The 22,007-nt window shown below is 38.2% G+C and overlaps 1 long non-coding RNA gene across 1 annotated transcript in view; it reads right to left on the reverse strand.

Annotated features, from left to right (window-relative positions):
• LOC102153595 overlaps positions 1-18,712 on the reverse strand; it is an 80,179-nt gene extending 61,467 nt beyond the window's left edge. Inside the window, exons 1-2 of the long non-coding RNA XR_005386105.1 lie at positions 18,506-18,712; positions 12,613-12,698 (exon numbers count right to left, since the gene is read on the reverse strand). This is a non-coding gene — a long non-coding RNA (uncharacterized LOC102153595). The remainder of the gene's footprint in view (positions 1-12,612; positions 12,699-18,505) is intronic.
• Positions 18,713-22,007: the final 3,295 nt, after the last annotated feature.

Below are 22,007 nucleotides of genomic sequence, written 5' to 3' on the forward strand. Positions count from 1 at the left end.
AAGGGCAAGAGGTCTAAGTGAATGCACATGATGGAAAGACAATGTGCAGACTAGAAGAAAATGTCAATTGAGATCCATCATATGCTGGGCCATAAAACAAGTCTCATGGAATTTAGAATAATGAAGTATACCAGAGTATGTGGAAATTAAACAACTCATTGGAAAACACAGCATATCAAAAATTTATAGGAAGTATATACAGCAGTGTTTAAAGGGACTTCATGATCTTATATGCTGACACATAAAAACAAAAAAAGGTCACTAATCAATGATCTAATCCAAGTTTTGGCAAATGTTTTCTTTAAAAAGCCAAATAGGGACGCCTGGGTGGCTCAGTGGTTGAGCGTCTACCTTTGGCTTAGGGTGTGATCCTGGAGTTCTGGGATCGAGTCCCGCATCGGGCTCTGTGCAGGGAGCCTGCTTCTCCTCTCTCTGCCTGTGTCTCTGCCTCTCTCTCTGTGTGTCTCATGAATAAATAAATAAAATCTTTAAAGAAAATTTAAAAAGCCAAATAGAAAATAAATTAAAAATAAAATAAAAATAAAAAGGCCAAATAGTAATTATTTTAGGCTTTGTGGGTCATATGGTCACTGTTGCAACTACTCTACTCTGCTATTATAGCACAAAAGCAACTGTAGACAATACTAAAGAAGAATGACCATGATTGGATTCCAAAAATTTTATTTACAGAAACAAGCATTGGGCCATATTTGGCCTGTGGGCTATGGTTTGCCAATCTCTGATCTCAAAGCTTTCACCATAGAAAACCAAGAAGCAAAAATAAACTCAGATTAACACAAAGAAAGAGCACAGATAATGGCAGAAGTCAGTAAAATACAAAACAGAAAACAAAACTAAAAGCTTACTCTTTGAAAAAAAAAATTGCAAATTACTAACTAGAAAAATAATGAAAGAAAGAGGGAGAGAGAGTATACAAACTGCCAATACGAGGAAGTAATGGTCTCACCAGAGAGCCTATAGATGTTAAAAAGGTAGTTTTTAAAAATATATATATATATATATATATATATATAAACAATTTATAGCCATAAATTCAACCATGTCAATAAAATGGACAAATTCTTTGCAAGATACAACTTATCAAGATTATTTAAGAAGAAAGAGAAAACCAAAGTAGCAATATATCTATTTTAAAAATTAAATTCATAGGGGTGCCTCGGCAGTGCAGTTGCTTAAGTGTCTGGCTCTTGGTTTTAGCTCACGTCATGATCTCAGGGTATGAAATCAAGCCCCACATCAGGCTCTGCACTCACTGTGAAGTCTGATTAAGTTTCTCTCTCTGTCTGCCCACCACCCCCCACCCCCACTAGCTCACTCTCTCTCAAATAAATAAATATATCTTTAAAAAATTGCATTCATAGTAAAAAACTGACCAAAGATTCCACACTCAGATGGCTGCACTAGTCAATTGTGTTTTTTTTTTTTAAGATTTATTTATTTAGGGGATCCCTGGGTGGCGCAGTGGTTTAGCGCCTGCCTTTGGCCCAGGGCGCGATCCTGGAGACCCAGGATCGAATCCCACGTCGGGCTCCCGGTGCATGGAGCCTGCTTCTCCCTCTGCCAGTGTCTCTGCCTCTCTCTCTCTCACTGTGTGCCTATCATAAATAAATAAATAAAATAAAAAATAAATTAAAAAAAAAAGATTTATCAGGTTTTCCTCCATCCCTGTATAGCTAATTGTGATGTGAAGTAGACAGAAGTTTTAAGGTACTCAGCGTTGTCATTTGGCCAAGCAAGTAGAAAGACGTAGAGAATATATGCAAAGGTAATGACTGGTAGTGATTTTAAGGTGATTATGGAGGGCAGACAAGTCCTCAGGGAACTGAAAGACAGTAAACATTGGTACGACTGATGAGTTGGAATTCCCAATGAAGTCAAAGAAATACTGGGTATGCTACTAGGAGTACTAGGGTACTTCCCAGTCCCGTCCTGCCAAGAGTATCCCAGCTTTCTCCCCTGCTGTCCTCCCAATCCCCTGGGCTGTTTTTCAGGAAAGTTTGTTCCCATGTATTAAAGGAATGACATATACAGAAATGTCATCTCCTGAGCCCAGTCGGTCATTAGATATCCGCCATCCTCTGTACATGCTGGTAAGACAGAAGATGGTGATAAGATAGAGGGACTCATGAAGTTATGATTTTAAGGGTGTATACTTATTAGTAATAAGAAATGAAGTGAGTAGATAAGAGCAGAAGACGTAGTCAATAAAGATAAGTTTAAGGAAGAGAAATTCACAGGGCACCTAGGTGGCTCAGTCAGTTGGGTGTCTGTCTTTTCATTTCTGCTTGGGTCTTGGTCTTAGGGTCATGAGTTTGAGCCTTGTGTTGGGCTCCTCTCTGGGCACAGTGCTCATTAAAAAAAAAAAGAAAAAGAAAAAAAAAGAGAAATTCTGAAAAAGTGGTATATATATCACATATAACAATACCATATATATAATAAAAACATGTATCATATACAATATTACAGGTAAAATAGATAAGTTTTATATAATAATATCTTATTAAATGACCAAGAATTAAGACAGAAATGTTTTTCTATTATTATATTAATTTTATACATACATACATAATATACTTAATAATAATGACCATATTAATGACCAAGAATTAAGACAGAAGTCATGTTAAAGAAATAATAAAATGTCAAGAGCTAAAGTCACCCAGAAATGAACATGAATGATCTAGAAATTGTGGAATGATACCAAAGATGATGGGAAATCGGTGATATAATGCCATGACATGATCTTCATATATGAAGCATTTAAGACAAGTGAAGAGGGGAAGATCTGGTAACTGAAATAGTAACAAAATTTTAAATCTGAATGAGACCATTAATCCTAAGATTATGGGAATCAATCAAATGGAGATTTATATGGAAGAAATTAATAATCTCAAGCTCCCCTCCAATTTCAATCACTTTCAGTAACAAATAAGACAGTCTGACATGCATTTTTCAACACTCACTCTACGTCATTTCAGGTTTGATTTTTTTTTCTTAAGATTTATTTATTTATTTATTCATGATAGACATAGAGAGAGAGAGGCAGAGACACAGGCAGAGGGAGAAGCAGGCTCCATGCCAGGAGCCCAACACGGGACTCGATCCCAGGACTCCAGGATTGTGCCCTGGACCAAAGGCAGGTGCTAAACCACTGAGCCACCCAGGGATCCCCTCAGGTTTGATTTTTTAAGAAACTATTTTGTTGATAAAAAAAAAAAATCCATCAATCTCTACTGAAAAAGGTTTTTAAAGAGTATGTCTGTAAGTAAAAGGCACTAGTCAGTTAGCCTTTTCAGTGGATAGTGGTAAGTGACTTGATTTCTCAGCAAATACACTCACCATAAATTTCTTCAATGTGATTTAAGAATATCACACATTGTCCTCCAGGCATTTTAAGATTTGCCTAAATCCCCAGGGATTACCCCAACAGGTGGGAAAGCATTAAGTCAATGTTATCATTTGCATATATTTATACAATCTTTCTTTCTGGAAATACTGTGATACCAAAACCAAGAAAAGAAATTGCCCTTATGTTATGCTTGATAGTGCCATCTCTCATCATTTCAGCCAATTATTTCAGGAATGATAAACTCAATGTGATAGTATTTTAACCAATAACCAAGAGATAGGCAAGAAATTTCCTAGTGAAAAGTAACATGAGGGGCGCATAGGTAGCTCAGTTCGTTAGCTCTGCCTTCAGCTCAGGTCATGATCCCAGGATCCTGGGATAGAGCCCTGTGTCAGGCTTCCTGCTCAGCAGGGAGCCTGCTTCTCCCCCTTCCTCTGACACTCTCTCTGCTGTGCTCTCTTACTCTCTCTCTCAACTAAAGAAATAAATTAAAAAATCTTAAAAAAAAAGTAACATGAAATATCATTTTCCAGTAAAAATACTATCACACAGAGGAGAAAATGTGCATGGATTTTTTTTTTTTTTTTTTTGGCATGGATTTTTTAAATTAAAAGAAGATATGGAGGGCAGCCCCGGTGGCGCAGCGGTTTAGCGCCGCCTGCAGCCCAGGGCGTGATCCTGGAGACCCTGGATTGAGTCCCACATCAGGCCCTGCATGGTGCCTACTTCTCCCTCTGCCTGTGTCTCTGCCTCTCTGCCTCTCTCTCTGTGTGTCTCTATGAATAAATAAATTTAAAAAATAAAAAAAATAAAAGAAATATATTTAAAAAAAAAAAAGATATGGAGAATCTTGACATTTTGAACATGTGATTGGTTGTATCAGCTCATTTTCATCTGTGGTCATGGCAACCCACCTGCCCATCCCGAAGCTTGTAGGCTTACTTTATTTTATTGTTGGGTTCATTGTTGGAAACATGAAGAAGCAATGCTTTGTGGCAACTCCTCTTTCATCATTGAACTGAAAACTGCCTCAACCTCCTCTTCTTTTCCTTCCCTTTTTCCTCCCTAGTCTTTCCTGCTCTGTTTCTGGAGGAAAAGTAACTTTATAGGTGAGGCTTATGCTAAGAGACTCCAGGAAAAAGCCAGGCAAAGATGGGTGCAAAGGTGAAGGTGGAGTTATCGGTTCAGATGACACGAAAAGGACAAGGATCCTAGGCAGAGGAGCTCCAGAAAATTCAAACTGACCATCTGCTGATCAGTGATCAGTATAAGTGTAATTGGTGGAGAGCTACAATTATACATTCCTGAAGGTTATTTGACATGGGTCAAATCTCTATACAAACAAGTATGCATTTCAGAACCACCAAATTTAAACAGCAGAAATTTAAAAGCCATACAGCCACTATTAATAATTACTGGTTATTGTAATTAATGTTGCTACTGGTTTACAGCTTTCAAAGTATTATCGCAGATGGAGGCAATGTACAATTATCCACAGACTATTTACAAATTTGTAGGTTTTCCAGACCTTTGGCATTTCCCCATCTCTCTGCAATTACCTTGTTTTGGGATATTTCACTGTAGCTCATTTTGTTGTTGTTGTTGTTTTTTATCATTGTGGACAAAGAGGAGATCCCAGAAACTCAGGCTCACTGGGTATTAGTAACCCCTACAATGGTGATACGTGGAATTACTCTAGTGGTAATTCTGGATTTGTGAACTGCTTTCCTACTCATGCATCTCTCCTATCCTTTAAATACAAAGGGAGGAATTATTTCTAACATGTTTCTCTGTTAGACCACAATCATGCCAAGGATGGCTTGAAACAGTCATAGTGCTCCAATATCTCCCCAAATCTGCAGCTCCAGGAAAGCCACATTTCTGAATGTTTCTACTGTTTCTATCTTCAAATATCACCTTTATTTTCTCCATTTTCCCTTGAAATAACCTTATTGCTTGCCAAACTCCTCCTACAGAGAAGTCTTAGAATTCTCTTGCACATGTTGGCAAGCACATCCACCACAGGGAGGAATAGTAAAGATGTGAAACTCAGTCAACTTGGGATTAGAAGTAGAAGGTCAATGAGAAGAGTTAATTTTTATTTTGTCAACAATACCTACCAGGGATAGTTTGTCTATAATCCCTATTAGGAAAAGAGCTTTTCCCCCTTTTATATTTTCTTTTTGAGTGAATGAGTTATCAAGGAATAGTTAGTTGAGTCTAACCATATGGCAGAACTTAAGAGGAGAATGAGATCGCTTAAATATTTCAGTTCAGATGGTTCTTTCAAATGTGCATTTATTTCTCAATGCTTTGATCTCCATATTTCACCATTTTAGATTCGAATATACTGTTTAGATTGTTTGTAAAGACACATCATACACCACAGAGTAGCCAGGGATGTAGCAATAAACAAGCCATCCCATCTGTGCAGGAGGCAGCTGCCAACATGGCAAGATAGAGGAATAAGGATGGTAACAGCTCTGCCATGGCAGCCTTTGGTCAGCTGAAGACAAACAAATACTCAATTACCTGTGACATAAGAGTTTGCATGCAAGAATGAGAGCAACTTTCTGCTTTCTGTGTCCACAGAGCCATGCTTCAGGGAAACTTGTTGGAAGGAAATGTTCTGAGGAAGAAACTCAAAAGCCCAACTGCCCCACCCTGGCTCTCTCTTCCTCTTTCCACATAATTCTCCAAAGAGCTAACATAAAATGATAAAATTCCCAACTATATGAATAATAGGACAAAGTCATCCACACAGAACCACACAAATCTATGGCAATAAAATAAGAATAAAAGATTAAAAAAGATTAAAAAAAAAAAACCACAATCTCCAAGAGGCAGAGGAAAATTGACACTTCAAATTAACACACTAAAAAGAGTCAATTAAATATGGATTCTCTGAAAGGAACCTATTACTAAAGAAAGCCAACTAAATACAAGAGGAGGGCAAGAAAAGAAAGGATCAGAGAACTACAAAAACAACCATGAAATGAGTGACAAAATGGCAATAATTACATACCTATCAAAAACTACTTTGAATGTAAATGGACTAAACACTCCAATCAAAAGACATAGGGTGACAAAATGGATGAAAAAAAACAAGATCCTTCTCTATGCTGCCTACCAGAGACTCCTTCAGACCTAAAGCCATCTGCAGATTGACAGTGAGGGGATGGAGATAACATTTATCACCCAAATGTATATCAGAAGAAAGTCAGGATAGCAATACTTATAGCGAGCAAAAAGACTTTAAAACAAAGACTATAATGGGCACCTAAGTGGCTCAGTCAGTTAAATGTCTACCTTCAGCTGAGGTCTTGATCCTGGGGTCCTGGGATCTGGCCCCATATCGGACTCCTTGCTCAGTGGGAAGTCTCCTTCTCCCTCTGCCTCTCACCCTCTCCCTGCTTGTGAGATCATTCTCTCTCTTTGTCAAATAAATAAGTTTTTTACAAACACTGTAACAAGAGACAAAGTAGGACACTACATGATCTTAAAGGTAATAATCCAACAAGAGGATATAACAATTGTAAATATTTATGTACCCAACATTGGTGCACCCAAATACATAGACGCATTTATAACAACAAAAAGGATGTAATTGATAGTAATACAATACAGTAGGGGACTTTAACACCCAACTTACATCAATAGACAGATCGGCCAAACAAAAAAATCAATGAAGAAACAGTGGTTTTGAATGACACACTGGACCAGATGCATCTAAGACATCTTTTTTTTTTTTTTTTTTTTTTAAGATATCTTTAGGATGATGAGGGAGCAAAAGGCTAGCTGAAGACAAAGCACAAACTTACACAGCAACTCCCCCACCCCCACCCCGGCCAGGTGGCACTCTTGGCTGCCCTAAAGCTAAGGGAAGGAAAAACAAATAGTTAACTTATAGAGATCAAAATCCTGCAAGACAAAAGTCTCCCTCAGTTTACAAGCGTCTTTTTTTATCAATAACCTAGCTTCCAGAAGGAAATATAGATACAATTCAAAATCCTCATAACCTGCAGCCCATTGACAGATACTTGAAGCGGGCAAAGTATAATGTTCTCCCAACTATCTTAATGTTAATGCCTCACTAGAGGGGAAAAACCACCTTAACTTGACAATGGCAAGGCCTCCAGTATCCTGTAGGTCCTCTTTAGCATATGAAAATTCTTTTGAAACCTCTTTTCCTAACCCGACTCCCAAGTATATAATCAGCCACTCCTCACAGTCCCAGGGCAGCAGGTCCTTCTGCCCACGGGTCCTACCCCTGTGCTTTAATACAACCACCATTTTGCACCAAAGACATCTCAAGAATTCTTTCTTGGCTATCAGTTCTGGATTCCACCAAACCTCACCAGAAATATTTCCAAAAACCACATCAACATTACCTAAGATATTGCATAATTCACGCCAAGAAAAGAGAAATATTTAACATGAAAAAACCATCGTGCACCATCCAGAACTGATTCAACAACATAAGTTTCATATGGGGCAAAAAATCCAAACGTGTTACAATGGACGTCTTCAGGGCCTGAACGCTATTTTTTGCACCACAAAAGACAATATACTGAAGAGAAGTCCTGTAATGCAATTAAAAGTAGTTGGTGTGGGGGGAGTAGGTATCAAGTAATTATGTAAAGAAATACAACAAATATGATTACAGGGAACAGCATTACAGTGTGACTCAGTCAACAAACCTCCTTGGCTTTGAGGTTATTTCTCACTCAAGCCCAACTACACTGGATGTCTTATTGTTCCTCAAACACAGCATGCATATCACCTGCCTGAGGGCATTATGAAACTTCCTTCCTGCTGGTGTTCTGCAGGTATGGGGGTGGGGGCAGGCTCCTTCAAATCTTTGCTTAAATGTCAATGAGGCCAATCAAGATTGACTCTGTGATTTTTGTCTGAAGAACTGGGAGAAAGGAATTTTCATTAACTGCCATGTGTGTTAATAAAAAATCAGCATGTGTTTGGAGAAGTATTAAAATAGCTACATATTTATGAAGGAAGAAGAAAGAAAGGGGAAAAGTGAAGGGTAGCAGAGCCTTTCAGAATAGAAATCACAGGGGTGACGTTGGGGACCCAGTTTGCTCTGTATGCTCTCAGGCTGCAGGAGAGCACACGGGCAGCGGGAGCACCCACCCTTCTTATGCATAATCAGGTATCACAGGCTCAAATGCTTACAGGCAGTGCACAGTGTGAAGAACCACCAGGGGATAAATTCAATGATCACTGCAGTGGGTATTTTACTTACTGTCAGCAAGATGATATGGAATGCATGTACAAGACCAGTGTCACCAGATTTTTCAGTTTTTCAAGAAAAGCTAAAACTCTGTATTTTTAAATGTAAAAAATTATTATTTGAAGGTTGGCAAGCCAATCAAAAATTTTAAATACTACAATCCAAACAAAAGATTAGGTTTTAAAGTTACATTCTTATATTCAAGTGAAGAAACAATTTAAGATTTAGCTATACTGTGCACATAATGACTTCTTGGAATTTAAGACTTAATGAACTCTATTCCAAAATACAAAGTTGAAACAGAATTCTTACTGTCTGAAAATGTGTGCTCTTGTTGGCAGGGATCATTTTTGCTTTTAAATGCTTGTTTGAATTAGATTGACAGTTCTGCTGCTACGAGAGGTTTATTTGATTTGTAAGGGTCAGTCATGATAGCTGTAGCTGGTTTGTTTTTAAGGTTTTATTCTAATTCTAAATGCCTTCTACACCTGGGTAACTTATCTTTTTTGGTGGGGATGAAAAAGAAGGAAAAAACTTTATCCCAGGACTCAATCCAACCATGTGTCATTGCTAAAGAAAAGAAAATCAAGCAACTTCTCCAAAAACCTATAAAGACTATAGACGCGATAATAGGGAGAAAAGGAACACAGAAGCAGCAGTGGTGCACAATCAAACCAAAAAATTTACAATTAAAATTACATGACTCATGATATAGTTGAGAAGTATAAATGTTATTACTGAATTCTTAAAATAGAGAAAGACAAATTCCAAATTAGGATGATGAAGTACATGAAGTGTCCTGTGGTGGGGGATAGAATTAAAAATGATAAAGGTATTTTCTAGTTTCCGTAGAGAGAAGGTAGAATGATTATTTAACTCTTGACATTAATGAAAGTATACAAGGTAGAAAGTGGTCGTAACAACTAAGGGGTAGGTTGGAATCACAGAAAAGTATTTTCTCTTGGTCCAATGTAGGTAAAGTCACAGCATTGTTGAAATGTAAACACATAAGAATTTAAGTATGATAGCAGTATTCATATTAATACTTAATTAACATTAATCATTAACTTACTAATTAACAATAAGTACTATCAATCATAGCATTATCCAGAAATTAATAATTAATATTAAAAATGGTACTAGTGTTATCCAAGAATAAACAAAAAAGCTTTTAGTCTTGCCTAGCATTTCATCCAGTGGAAAGGAAAGAATAAACCTAGTAAAATGGAAGAATAAAGCTAAAGGTAAGTTGTGGGTTGATCCTATGGAACTCCACTTATTAAATATGATGATTAAACTCTTTAAATTGGGACACGATATAGAAAGATAAGAATCTCCCTAATTTTGAAAAGCCTGCATTGATATTGGTAAAAATTTCTAATCCAACTGGCACAAGTATAAAATGAAGAAAAAAATAATCCTACTTGTTAATGCAAACAAAAACCACAAGCAAAATATTTGTAGGAATCAGATGCAATTTTATCCACTAAAGCATCATCCCCCAAGGAAAGAAGTAGCTGAAGGAAAGCTATTGAATCATTAACCATTTCAACAAAGGCCATTTTTTTTATGGGGACTGAAAGAGCAATGGATGAAAGTCACCTACCATTCCTCATGAAAATTCCCTCTTTAAGGCAGGATATAGGTATCCCTCCCCAATATGTCAAACAAGGAACCACACACACACACACACACACACACACACACACGTGCCAGTATCCTACTTCATGAAGAAACATGGAGAAAATCTATGTAATGATAAAAAAAGAAACTAGATTAATTTTCTTACTATATAAAGATTTCAAACCAATTTTAAAAATTCAACAACTCAATTAAAAGCATTAAGCAAAAGACATGGACAGGCAGATCACAAAAAAAAACAGCAATGGCAATCATGAAATGATTGTATAATTCTGATTAAAGAAATGTCCCTTAAAAACAGAATTTCAGGGATCCCTGGGTGGTGCAGCGGTTTGGCGCCTGCCTTTGGCCCAGGGCGCGATCCTGGAGACCCGGGATCGAATCCCACATCGGGCTCCCGGTGCATGGAGCCTGCTTCTCCCTCTGCCTGTGTCTCTGCCTCTCTCTCTCTCACTGTGTGCCTATCATAAATAAATAAAAAATAAAAAAATAAAAAAAAAAATTTCACTTTTTAAAGTCCAGAGTTGCTAATATTAATATGTACAGCTGCACACACAGTTGGCACTTTGTGAATTAATAGGTTTTCTTGTACTCTATTGGTCAAAGTGAAAATCAGTATACTTTTGGAAAAAATATGGAAAAATCACCATGCTCTGTCTCAGAGCGACATGCATCAAAACCAGAATATTCACAAATGGGGGTTGTTCACACAAGAGTCCATTTGATATGCCCCATTTGCAGGAAAACAACATACATATACATATATTTCTGCTTGTACGTACATTTATAATTTCAAAAAAACACTTTTAAGTGTGCTAACAATTTCTGGGGAGGGTGGCTCTAGGTTACTTTTGAATGTCTTATTTTGCTTTTTAATTTTTTTACATGTAAATTTTTTTGTTTTGGATAAAATATAGTTAATAAAAATGCAACCGAAAAACCACAAGAGAAAAATTTTTTAATGGGAGGAGGGAAAGAAGCTAGGAGATATCATTAAAGTCTTTTTTTTTTCTGGTATTGATTGTCGCAGCTGTGCTGGTCCCTTACACTTCAATCATCTAAACTCAGAAAGCATGAATGCTTCCAAGAGGGTTATTTATGTTGCCAGCACTCTCCTCAAGGGTGAGTGAGAAGGCATTTTCTAGGTAAGCAAACTGCTGGGTAATAAGTGTGCTCAGCAACACACTTACAGAAATGTTCTGGGGAATGAATTTACTTGGAAATAGAATTAACTGTTGCTATAGGAGATTGCTGAGGCAAGGCACATGTCTATAAAAACAAGCTACTGCAGCCCTAAAACTATTTATTTGGGGCAGATTTTCATTGGTTTAACAAGTTGTTCTAAAGACCTCAGGGTCTTTTCAATTTGCCTCCCCCAGAACTGTTCAGTGCTGCCTGAGGGGTTCCTGAACAATGCCCATCCATGAGAAACATAATCTGTGACTCAGTGGACCCCCACCTATACCACCTCCAATTGCCACAGGCGGCAAACTCTGGCACACACATCTCTCCCGGTCCCAGGGAGCACACTGCTCAAGCTAACTCAAGCTTTTTTCTGTCTTCTGATGCCCACCCCCCTCATAAAGTGGCCACTTAACTCTATAAGGGAGAGTCTCCAGTTAACTGTGACACCGCAGATCCTAACACATGCTCTCACTGAGAAAAGCATCCACTGTTTACAACTAGTTCACTTTAACTCCACATTACCAATACTCACGGTCAAAACTGACAGTGTCCCAAATAGAAAACACAGGCAAGTCTAATTATTTAAGTAGGTCATATGCTTTTGGGCAACGTGTGTGTTTTCCTTCTCTATTCATTACTCAAGGAAAGGGAAGAAATCAAGTACCACTGCCATCATTGAACAGGGAAATGATTCAGGAGTCTCTGCTCACAGCCAACCCATATGGCTCCCATCACTGTTCCCATCAGTCTGTCCAGCTGGGACCATGCACATCTGGGTTCCTTGTAGGCAATGTTTTAAATAGCATCTCTCTCAAACAATACAACATAAACATCACTAGGGAGAAAGTTGCCCTAAGACTGGAGCCCCATTCAACAGCTTATGGCAAGATTGTTGGGAAATCTATGCCACTATTCTTGGGTTCTCAATGGTTTTGGCATCAACTATGATGAGAATTTAGAATACTGAAATTCTACTTTTTACTATTTGTCTAAAAGATAATGAGACATAATTGCTTACCTGATCTTCCAAGGTGCCCTCAACACAGCTAAAGCATTTAGCATTCAGCACATCTTTCATAGTCCAAATTATGCCCCATTATATAACCCATGTCTATTTCTCTTTCTAAAGGTGTGAGACTGTCTTCTTCACGTTATCAAAGTAACTTACCCTTGCAGGGTGAGCTCTCCCAGCTGAGCAATTGATAATGTCCAAGCAGTTTTTAAACCGTTGAGTCTATGGAATAATTGTTCTCACTGGAAATGGAACAAAAGAAGAGAGTTTATCAGGATTTTTCTACTGTGTTTTATTCTGCTCATATTTATAGTAAACCCAGTGGAGAAGCTGTAGAGCTAGACTCTCAAATGATTTTGAATCTTTCTGACATACATTTAAGATAAAATATGTCTCTACTGAAAACTCAAAACGGTATTGAAAATAAGTAGTCAGGAAAGTTCACATGCAAATTTGACCTCTAGAAAGATTGGTAGTCATGGACATCAGGGCTTAATGTATAAGGTTTTATAAACTAAAACTCCCCAATCCTCTCACCAAAAAAGAACATTAAAATAAATCCCAAACACAGTGTCTAAAATTTGACAGCAAATAAATATATCTTTGAATTTACAGATACTTCTTTCATTGGCAAACTTTTCCCTATGTTAACTAAAATTATTTTTCAAATTAAATAAATTTTAGGTGTATTGTTATCCCTTCCTCAACTGGAAATAGTTCATTTAATCTCCAAAATGGCCAAGAGCTAAAATAAAGAAAGATCAACAACTAGCTTGTATAGGGAAAAACCAATATGCAGATCCATGTTACAAGGCAATAATCTGACAATCATTATAAGTTACTGGTTATATAAGCAAGCATATCATATTGTTGAGGATAAAATACTTGCAGGTAAAAAAAAGAGAGAGAGAGAGAGTGCAAATCTTAAGGAGTGACTCTGGTGATTTTACCATTTGGTCAATACCTCAGAGGCCTAGAAGCATCTGACCTCACATAAAATATGAATGGGCAGCAAGAATGTGGAGTGATCAAATTTCTACAAGATCTAGGTATTTGTCATTCCATTGGGTCAAACCCTGTCTTCACAAATGCTTAAGATTTAAGAACAAGGAATCCTCTTATGCCTGTACAGAGCATTAAACCTCCCAGCAGTGATTGTGAAGGTAGAGTGTCTGGAACCACTCCAAGAGGTGGAATATTTTCTCACTGACATTGTATAGAATTGCTACTGCATGGTGACAATAAACAGAAGACGGACATTTGGCCTGTTGTATCACTGCACTTAGTTCTCTGGAACTCCTGCTGTGGCCTTCTAGGCTACGCATAATCTTCTCTTCTATAGACATGGCTGTAGCTCTTGCACTGGGAAGAACCATTCCCATCGCCAGCCACCCGGACCACCATTAGGCATCCTACATCATTGAGATGTGGTGAATGCTGTCACTGCCAGTATTTTAAAGTTAGGACACTGAGTCTCAAAGCTGCTAAATGACTTACTGAAGGATGTTAAATGAGCTCACACTGGGATAGGAGGGCAAGTATTTTAAAACATTCAGCCACCACTATTAAACACACCTATATTCTGAAAAAGTAACTGATACCTCTGATTGCTAATGTTTTAGCAGCAGACTGTTTTTGTTAACATGCAATAGTATTTAGAACTCCAGTTTTCCTTTCAGATAAAACCAAAACCCCATTTGCTCTATGGCCTGGAGGATTCCACAGAAGCCCTAAGAAGGGGATCTTGATTGGATACCGGGGAATGGGTATACAGAAACCATGCAGGGCATCTTGAGAGACCACACACCAGGATCCTGGGCAGTCAATAAATCCAAGTAGGGCTTAAGAGACATGGAAACAAAGGGGAAGCTGAATGCAGCGGACAACACACCCAGTGCTGGCATTATTTATAATTTTGACTCATGTCAGTCCTATATTGGGGGATAAATCTATTTCCAAAGACAGCTGCTCTTTATTCTCTCAATGGAGTACTCCCTTCAGGGCAACTCCAAAGTTTCTTTATAAAATGTGCTACATTCCACCGCCTTTGAATTTCTCTGGCCAGAATTGACCTTTCTATGCAACTAGGAAGGGAAAAATAATTACCATGCCCAATTTTAATTCTCATGTGCTTGATCCTACAATTATTGTCCCTTGAAAATATGAGTTTAACCTTAGGACATTGGCAAGCCCCATGTTATTAATGTACGGGTTTTTCCCCAGGACTGTGAAAGAGTTCCGAGAAGACAGAGAGCTTGGACTTTCTCCAAACCTTGGCCTTTCTAAATCTCTCCACCTTTTGTCCCCACAGTGTGGAAAGAACTGCTTTTTCTGCCCAGCTTTCAGTTTCTGTGGTTCTCTGTTTCAGCCAGTCCAGTCTAAGCTAAGCCAGGAGGTGCTTTGGTTTGCACAGATGAGCCAGCTGTTCCAGCTGTTCAAACTGTAAATGAATTTTTCAGGAGAGAAAGGTAGGCAACTTGCTAGGTCAACAAAGCAAGATGCATTCACCAGCCCAGGAGATCTCTGCTAGTTGTTCTGTCCACCGAGAGGCACAGATAGTGAAAATAAATGAAGCTGGCAACCTTTCTTGCACCTCCGGAATTACAATTCTTCTGAGAGATAGGAAATCTCCTCCCAGATAGTTTTCTCATATTGTATGAATCTAGGGACACTCTTCTGGGGAAACCCCCTAGGACACATTGCTGGAATGTTAACTTTGCAGGGCCTGCTAGCTTTGTCAAAATAGGTCCCTTGGAGACATTCCCCCAGTGCAGTTTGAACCTAGTTTTTGTTGTCACAAGACTTTTAAATAAACTGAATGTTAGACAACCAAGATCATTACTTTTCTTGTTTTATTTTGGAATGCACAGATCATAGCAGATCATAATTTGCTTGCATAAGGCAACTCACAGTGGTGTGTTAGCTGTAAATGCATGCATGCATGGGTTTCTCTCTAACGTATGTGCGTGTTCGCTTTTGTCCTCATTCCTCCTCCCATCCTGCAGAAATAGCCATCCCAACATTTGCTGTACATATTTGTGTAGTATGTCCATCCTTGGCTTTAGCCGTAGATGTATGCCTACATGCTATATTTTGTTGTTATGTGTTGACTAATGGGCACAACTGTGCAATAAATTACATTCTGTTTCTCACTTTTTTTCACTCAACGTTGTGCTTTTTGGATTTATTCATGATGCCGTGTTCACATATAGTGATGGCATCTGACTGTTGGATAATGCCCTGAAGTATGCGTTTTCTGCATCCTACACATCTCATCCCCAGCGATGTCTCTAATTCTTGGCCAGTGTCTGGACATGTCTTCTAGTGGTCTGAGAATTTATTTGGGTTATATACTCAAGAGCACAAATTTGGGTCATAGACTATTTCGACACTCACTGTGATTAAACACTACATATTTTTATGCTGTTCCCAAATGAGGCTTTCTATGGTATCCTAGGTGTCTATGTTTTGGTGTTATAGAACTGTACTATTTTGATTACTATGGCTTTTGTGTAAGTGTGTACGTGTTAATATCTGCTAAAGCAGTCTTTCCTCTCTAGTATTTTTGTCATATTCTGTCATTTCATGGAAATGTGATCTTCGATACAAATTTTAGATTAGGTTCATCAAGTTTCTAAATAAATCCAACGAAAATATTGAATTTAAAGATTAATTAGGAGAATCGATATTTCTATAATATTAAAATTGTTATTTTAGGAAAGGAATGTCTCTTTGGATATTGTCTTCTGTCTTTATGGGAATTTTATGTCTTCTCCATAAGACACTGTGAATACAGATACTTGACAGATTTTGTTGCTGTTGTGAATGGTATCTTATGCTGGATTATATAGTCAAATTGCTGGTATAGAGACTTCCTTCCACATCTCCTGAGTGTAAATGCATGCATTTACAACTAACACACACCACCTTGCTGAGCTTTGATTATAATAGTCTGTCTACTGATTCTGTTGTTTTGTATATAAATAATTGTTTCATCTGCAGATGATGTAGTATAAGAAGTCCTGTTCCATACCATAAGAAAAGTAAAAGAAATGAGAAGTATATATTGGTACCTGCTCTGTGAGTTTGCAAAAATAACATCTATTGTTTGTTGGTTGTAGAGTTCTATCTAAGTATAATATGTAAGCTTATTAATTGTATCATTCAGATTTTTTACAATGGTGCTTTTTGGCAGCTTGATTGAACCACTTCTTAGAGAAATCTGTTGCAGTTCCAAACTACAATCTATTTCTACTAAATCTATTTCTCCCTGAATACATGTTTACAATGATAGAATATTCTTATAGTAAAGCTCCTTATACAATGTAGATCCTTCTTTGTCCTTTATGATATTCATGTCCTAGAATCTATTTTGTTATATTTTCATCTATTACACCAGTAATCATTGGTTCATAATTGACATACTCTTATTTTCACATTTTCTCTATCTTTTGATTTAAGCATGACTCTTCCAGGCAACAAATGGTCAAATCTTACTTTGTAGTCCAGTCCTATAGCCTCCATTTTTTGAACTGCTGAGTGTAGCATATCTAAATTTTTTATATTGATTTGTTCTTACTATCTTGTGTCAAATCTCCATTTGCTATATTTAATCTTAGTTTTTATTTTCTTTTTCTGCTTTCTGTTGGATTGATAATTTTTTTTTCTCCCCTGGCTGATATAAATGCAACACATTCTATTTTTCTTCTGTTCATGGTCACTCTTTATTAAGATCCATATTTACTATCGAGTTTCTAAACTAATTAATATCTAGATCTTTCCCCTATTTTGACATGTGTTTAAGCAAGTTCTCATATCCCTTGGCTCTCCTCACTGTGTTGTCCACTGTTTGGTACTGTTCAAAATTTTAGTTCTGAGTTAAGATGCCCTTTGCCTTTTTCTTTTCTTAGCTTGGCCTCACTAGACAACAATCAAGTACCTAACATATATTACCACCCTTCTACATTTGTAGAAGCCTTTCCTGGAGTTGAGCCATTCCTCTCAGACTGTTTTCAAAGTGGATTTTTGTCCAGCAAAACTTTTGAAAACCAGAATGCCTGAAAATATTTTCAACACATTCTCACATTTAATTGAAAATTTGGTTAGGTACAGAGTGTTTATGTTGAAAATAAGGATAAAATATTACTCTATGTTAGTCTGCTCAGGCTGCCATACCACAATACTATATAGATTAGGTGCCTTAAACAACACAAATGTATTTTCCTATAGTTTTGGAGGCTAGAAGTCCCACCCACACCAAGGTGACAGCCAATTTGGGTCCTGGTGAGAGCTCTCTTCCTATCTTCACATGGCCTTCCTTTCCTCGGTGAGTACACTCAGAGACAGAGCAAGCTCCCTGTGTCTCTCCCTGTAAGGGTACTAATCCCATCATGAGGGCTCCATTCTCATGACCTGATTACCTTCCCAAATCCCCACTTCCACATATCATTACACTGAAGGTCAGGGCTTCACCATATGAAATTTGGGGGAACACACAAATATTCAGTCTGGGACACTTTTTTTTTTTTTTTTTAAGATTTTACTCATTTATTCTTGAGAGACACAGAGAGAGAAAGGCAGAGACACAGGCAGAGGAAGAAGCAGGCTCCATGCAGGGAGCCCGACGTGGGACTCGATCCCAGGCCTCCAGGATCATACACCAGCCTGAAGGCAGCACTAAACCGCTGACCCACCCAGGCTGCCCATTCTGCAACACTTCTTAGAGTTAGTGGTGATATTGAGATTTATGTTGTTGGTTTGGTTCTTGTTCTCTTTAGAAGTCTACTACTTTCTTCTTGGAACTTTTGGAATTCCCTTTGTTACGTCATTGAAAATTTTTACTCATATATGCCTATGTATATGTTTTCCTTATTTATCATGTTGAAAACTCTCTGAACCATTTCTATGAAGTATCTTTAACCACCACCTTCTTCTTCTTTTTCTTTAAAATGGAGCTTCTCTTCATTATTTTTTTCAAACAACGCTAACTTTCCACTTTTTCTTACACTTTCTGGGTCTTCCGTTTGTTGCTAGTTTTATTTCTACTCACCACGTCTTTGGCACTTCTGTTGTAATTCTCTTCTTTTCAGCCTTTCCCAACATGTTATAAAGGAGTCTTGAAAGTTAGCTTGCGGGATCTCTGGGTGGCTCAGTGGTTTAGCCCCTGCCTTCTGCCCAGGGCGTGATCCTGGGGTCCCAGGATCGAGTCCCACGTCAGGCTCCCTGCATAGAGCCTGCTTCTCTCTCTGCCTGTGTCTCTGCCTCTCTCTGTGTAAAAAAAAAAAAAAAAAAAAAAAAAGGAAGAAGAAGAAACAGCTTGCAGCTCACCCATTGTTTTTCAACCCAATTCAGTCTAATACTGCATCCTCTACTTTAACACTCATGGTTTTCATACTATGTATTTCTACTTGGTTCACTTCTGTAACAATTATTATCTGCTTATATTGGTACACTCTTTAACGATCTCATTGAGTATTTTTATTATGTTTATATTCTTGGGCCATCTCTCTTTGCAATTCTACTGCAGTGGTTTTATGTTTTTCTATTTGCCTTCTTCTTGGAGGCTGTACTCTTTGGATCTCAGTTACTTCAGTCTGTGAGTATACACTATTCTAGGACAGAATTCTCACCTGGAGGCAATGTTGACCCCCAGGACACATTTGGCAATTTTCTGGAGCTATCTTTAGTTGTCACAACTGGGTTAAAAGAGATGCTACTGGCATCTAGTGAGTAGAGGCCAGGGGTGCTGCTCAATATCCAACAATGGACAGGACAGTTCCAAAACCCTTACAACAACGAATGATATGGCCTCAAATGTCACTACTACTAAGGCTGAGAAGCCCTCAGTTAGGAGTCTCAGCTGCTGTGTGTGCTGGAGAGGGCCTGAGTCCCAAGGGTAAAAGACCCTTGCAGTACAGAACCACTGTGGGCCCTTCTTTTCCCTCAGCAATACCAGGCAACCCTCTGGTCAGGGTTTTCTCTAAGGCTCTTATCTGAATTTCATCTCCTGAGGTTGAGGTTCACCACTGCTGGGTATTTAGAAGGGGTATGGGCAGAAGAGGAGATGCCAAAAGAGGGCAGGTCATGGACTCAGGGTCCTGAGATGAAGCCCCTGCATCTGGCGCTTCACTCAGCAGGGAGTCTGCTTCTCCCTCTCATGCTCCCTCTGTTCTCTCTCTCTCAAAACATAAAATCTTTTTTATAAAAAGGAGGGCAGACCAGACCAAAGGAGCCCCCTTTCATCAATTTCTCACCCAATAAGGATGCTGTGCTGCCCTGATATGATCACCTCTCCTAAGAATATCAGTGGCCTGCCTATTGCAATAGTTTTCTTGTAGCAAAGGGGACAGGCAAGGACTGCCTCACCCCACACATACACACCGAAGCAATATTGGGGAGAAGCAGAGGAGAAATTAATTTTTTCTACCAATTCTCTCACTAGTCTTTTAGAAGCCTGGTTCTAGCTTAGTGAAGCAACCTCCCACCTGTCACCTCAAGAGAGGTGCTAATCTATTTCCAAGATCCTTCAGGGAGCTTTGGTGCTTTTTATAGGGTATAATCTCTTCCCTTCCAGCCTTTCTTTCTGCTTCCATAGCTGTCTATGGTTGCTGTTGAAGTTTCATGGAAAACTCTAACAACTTTAAAAGTATTAATTGTAGGGGCCTTGTAAAGACCAATATATTGAAGTGAATATTTCTATAAATTATATTTTTCTTTGATGGATGATAATATATATATATGTGTGTATATATATATGTATATATATATATATATACACACACATACACACACACACACACAAAATAAAACTCGTTGTAAATATGTTTTAATGCTGTTGGATGTATTTTTGAGTTGTTCTTTCCCTCTGTTTTGAACACAAAATGATTTTTCTCTTAACGCTAACAGTTACCATACACATGAATATTTAAATGATAAGAAAACTAAGTGTTTTTCCCCTCTCCAGTTTCAATTGAATACTGTTTAACATCACAGATCCTTCTTTTATCTCAGGGAACAGAATCCCATTCCTAGCCACTAATAACATTAATCAAAGCAGTCTTTTATGACATATAAATAAATTAATTTTCCTTTACACACATAGGACAATATAGATGATCTGTAGAGAATGGATATTTATCACAGTGATATATTCCTGTTATCACACTGCCATTATTTAGCCATTCATTCAGGGAAAGTGAACGGCTTAGGATATTAAGATATGGAGATGGCAGTATAAAGAAAGAAAAAAGTTAATGGAAATTCAGAGATGGCTTTCATGGCCCACTCCCTATTTTTTTTTTAATTTTTTTTTAAATTTATTTATGATAGTCAGAGGGGGGGGGGGCAGAGACACAGGCAGAGGGAGAAGCAGGCTCCATGCACCGGGAGCCCGACGTGGGATTCGATCCCAGGTCCCCAGGATCGCGCCCTGGGCCAAAGGCAGGCGCTAAACCACTGTGCCACCCAGGGATCCCCCTATTTTTTTATTAGAGCTTACTTACATGACTTATAAGCAGACTTAAAATCCAGACTTAACATTAATAAGAGTTTTTCATGAGAAAGCAGTTTTTCACATTTATGTATGATATACATTGCAAACAATGCATCTCAGAAAAAAAATTAAAAGCTTAAACTCTCTTTTATTTAAGTTTGTATACATTAAAACATGTAAGGGGGAAATATTTTACTTTTTTATATACCTATATGTCTATTTTTCTTTTTTTAAAAGATTTATTTATTCATGAGAGACACACAGAGAGAGGCAGAGACACAGGCAGAGGGAGAAGCAGGCTCCCTGTGGGGAGCCCGACGTGGGACTTGATCCCAGGACCCCGGGGTCACGCCCCGGGGCTGAAGGCAGATGCTCAACCACTGAGCCACCCAGATGTCCCTTATCTTTCTTTAAAAAAAAAAGTATTTTATTTATTCATTTGAGAGAGAGACAGAGACAGAGCATGAACAGGGCAGAGGAGGCAAAAGGAGAGGGACAAGCAGACACCCAGGTCACCAGGGAACTGATGCAGGGCTCTATCCCAGGACCTTGAGATCACCACCCGAGCAGAAGCAGATGCTCAACCAACTGAGCTACCCAGGTGCCCCTATCTATTTATCTTTCTATCACTTATTTTTGTGGTTCGGCACATAATCATTTTCCATAAACTGTCAATTGAGACTAAGTGCTGAAGTACAGCCAATTATTTATAAAACACGAGAATTAATAACTGTGGATGCAAATATTTTTACCAATTCTACTATACCATAAGCACTAATAAGGAGGGGAAAAAACCCAGATTTGATGACAGTAGCATATAGATAATCTCAGAGTAAACTCAAGAGTAACCTAAATATCTGTGAACATTCTATTCAAATACATTTAATGTAGTCTACACAGGATATTTTAGGACAAAAAAAAATAAGAATTCAAAACTTCTGTATACCTGATAACATTCACACTAATCAAGATAAAACAATTGTCTTCCAGTTCACGTTTTCCATTTTGGTCCTTTGTTTTAGACCAAGGGGCCAGCCAACTAGTACCCTCAAGCTCAATT

Source organism: Canis lupus, chromosome X, assembly GCF_011100685.1.
Source record: "Canis lupus familiaris isolate Mischka breed German Shepherd chromosome X, alternate assembly UU_Cfam_GSD_1.0, whole genome shotgun sequence".
NCBI classification, from domain to species: Eukaryota; Metazoa; Chordata; class Mammalia; order Carnivora; family Canidae; genus Canis; species Canis lupus.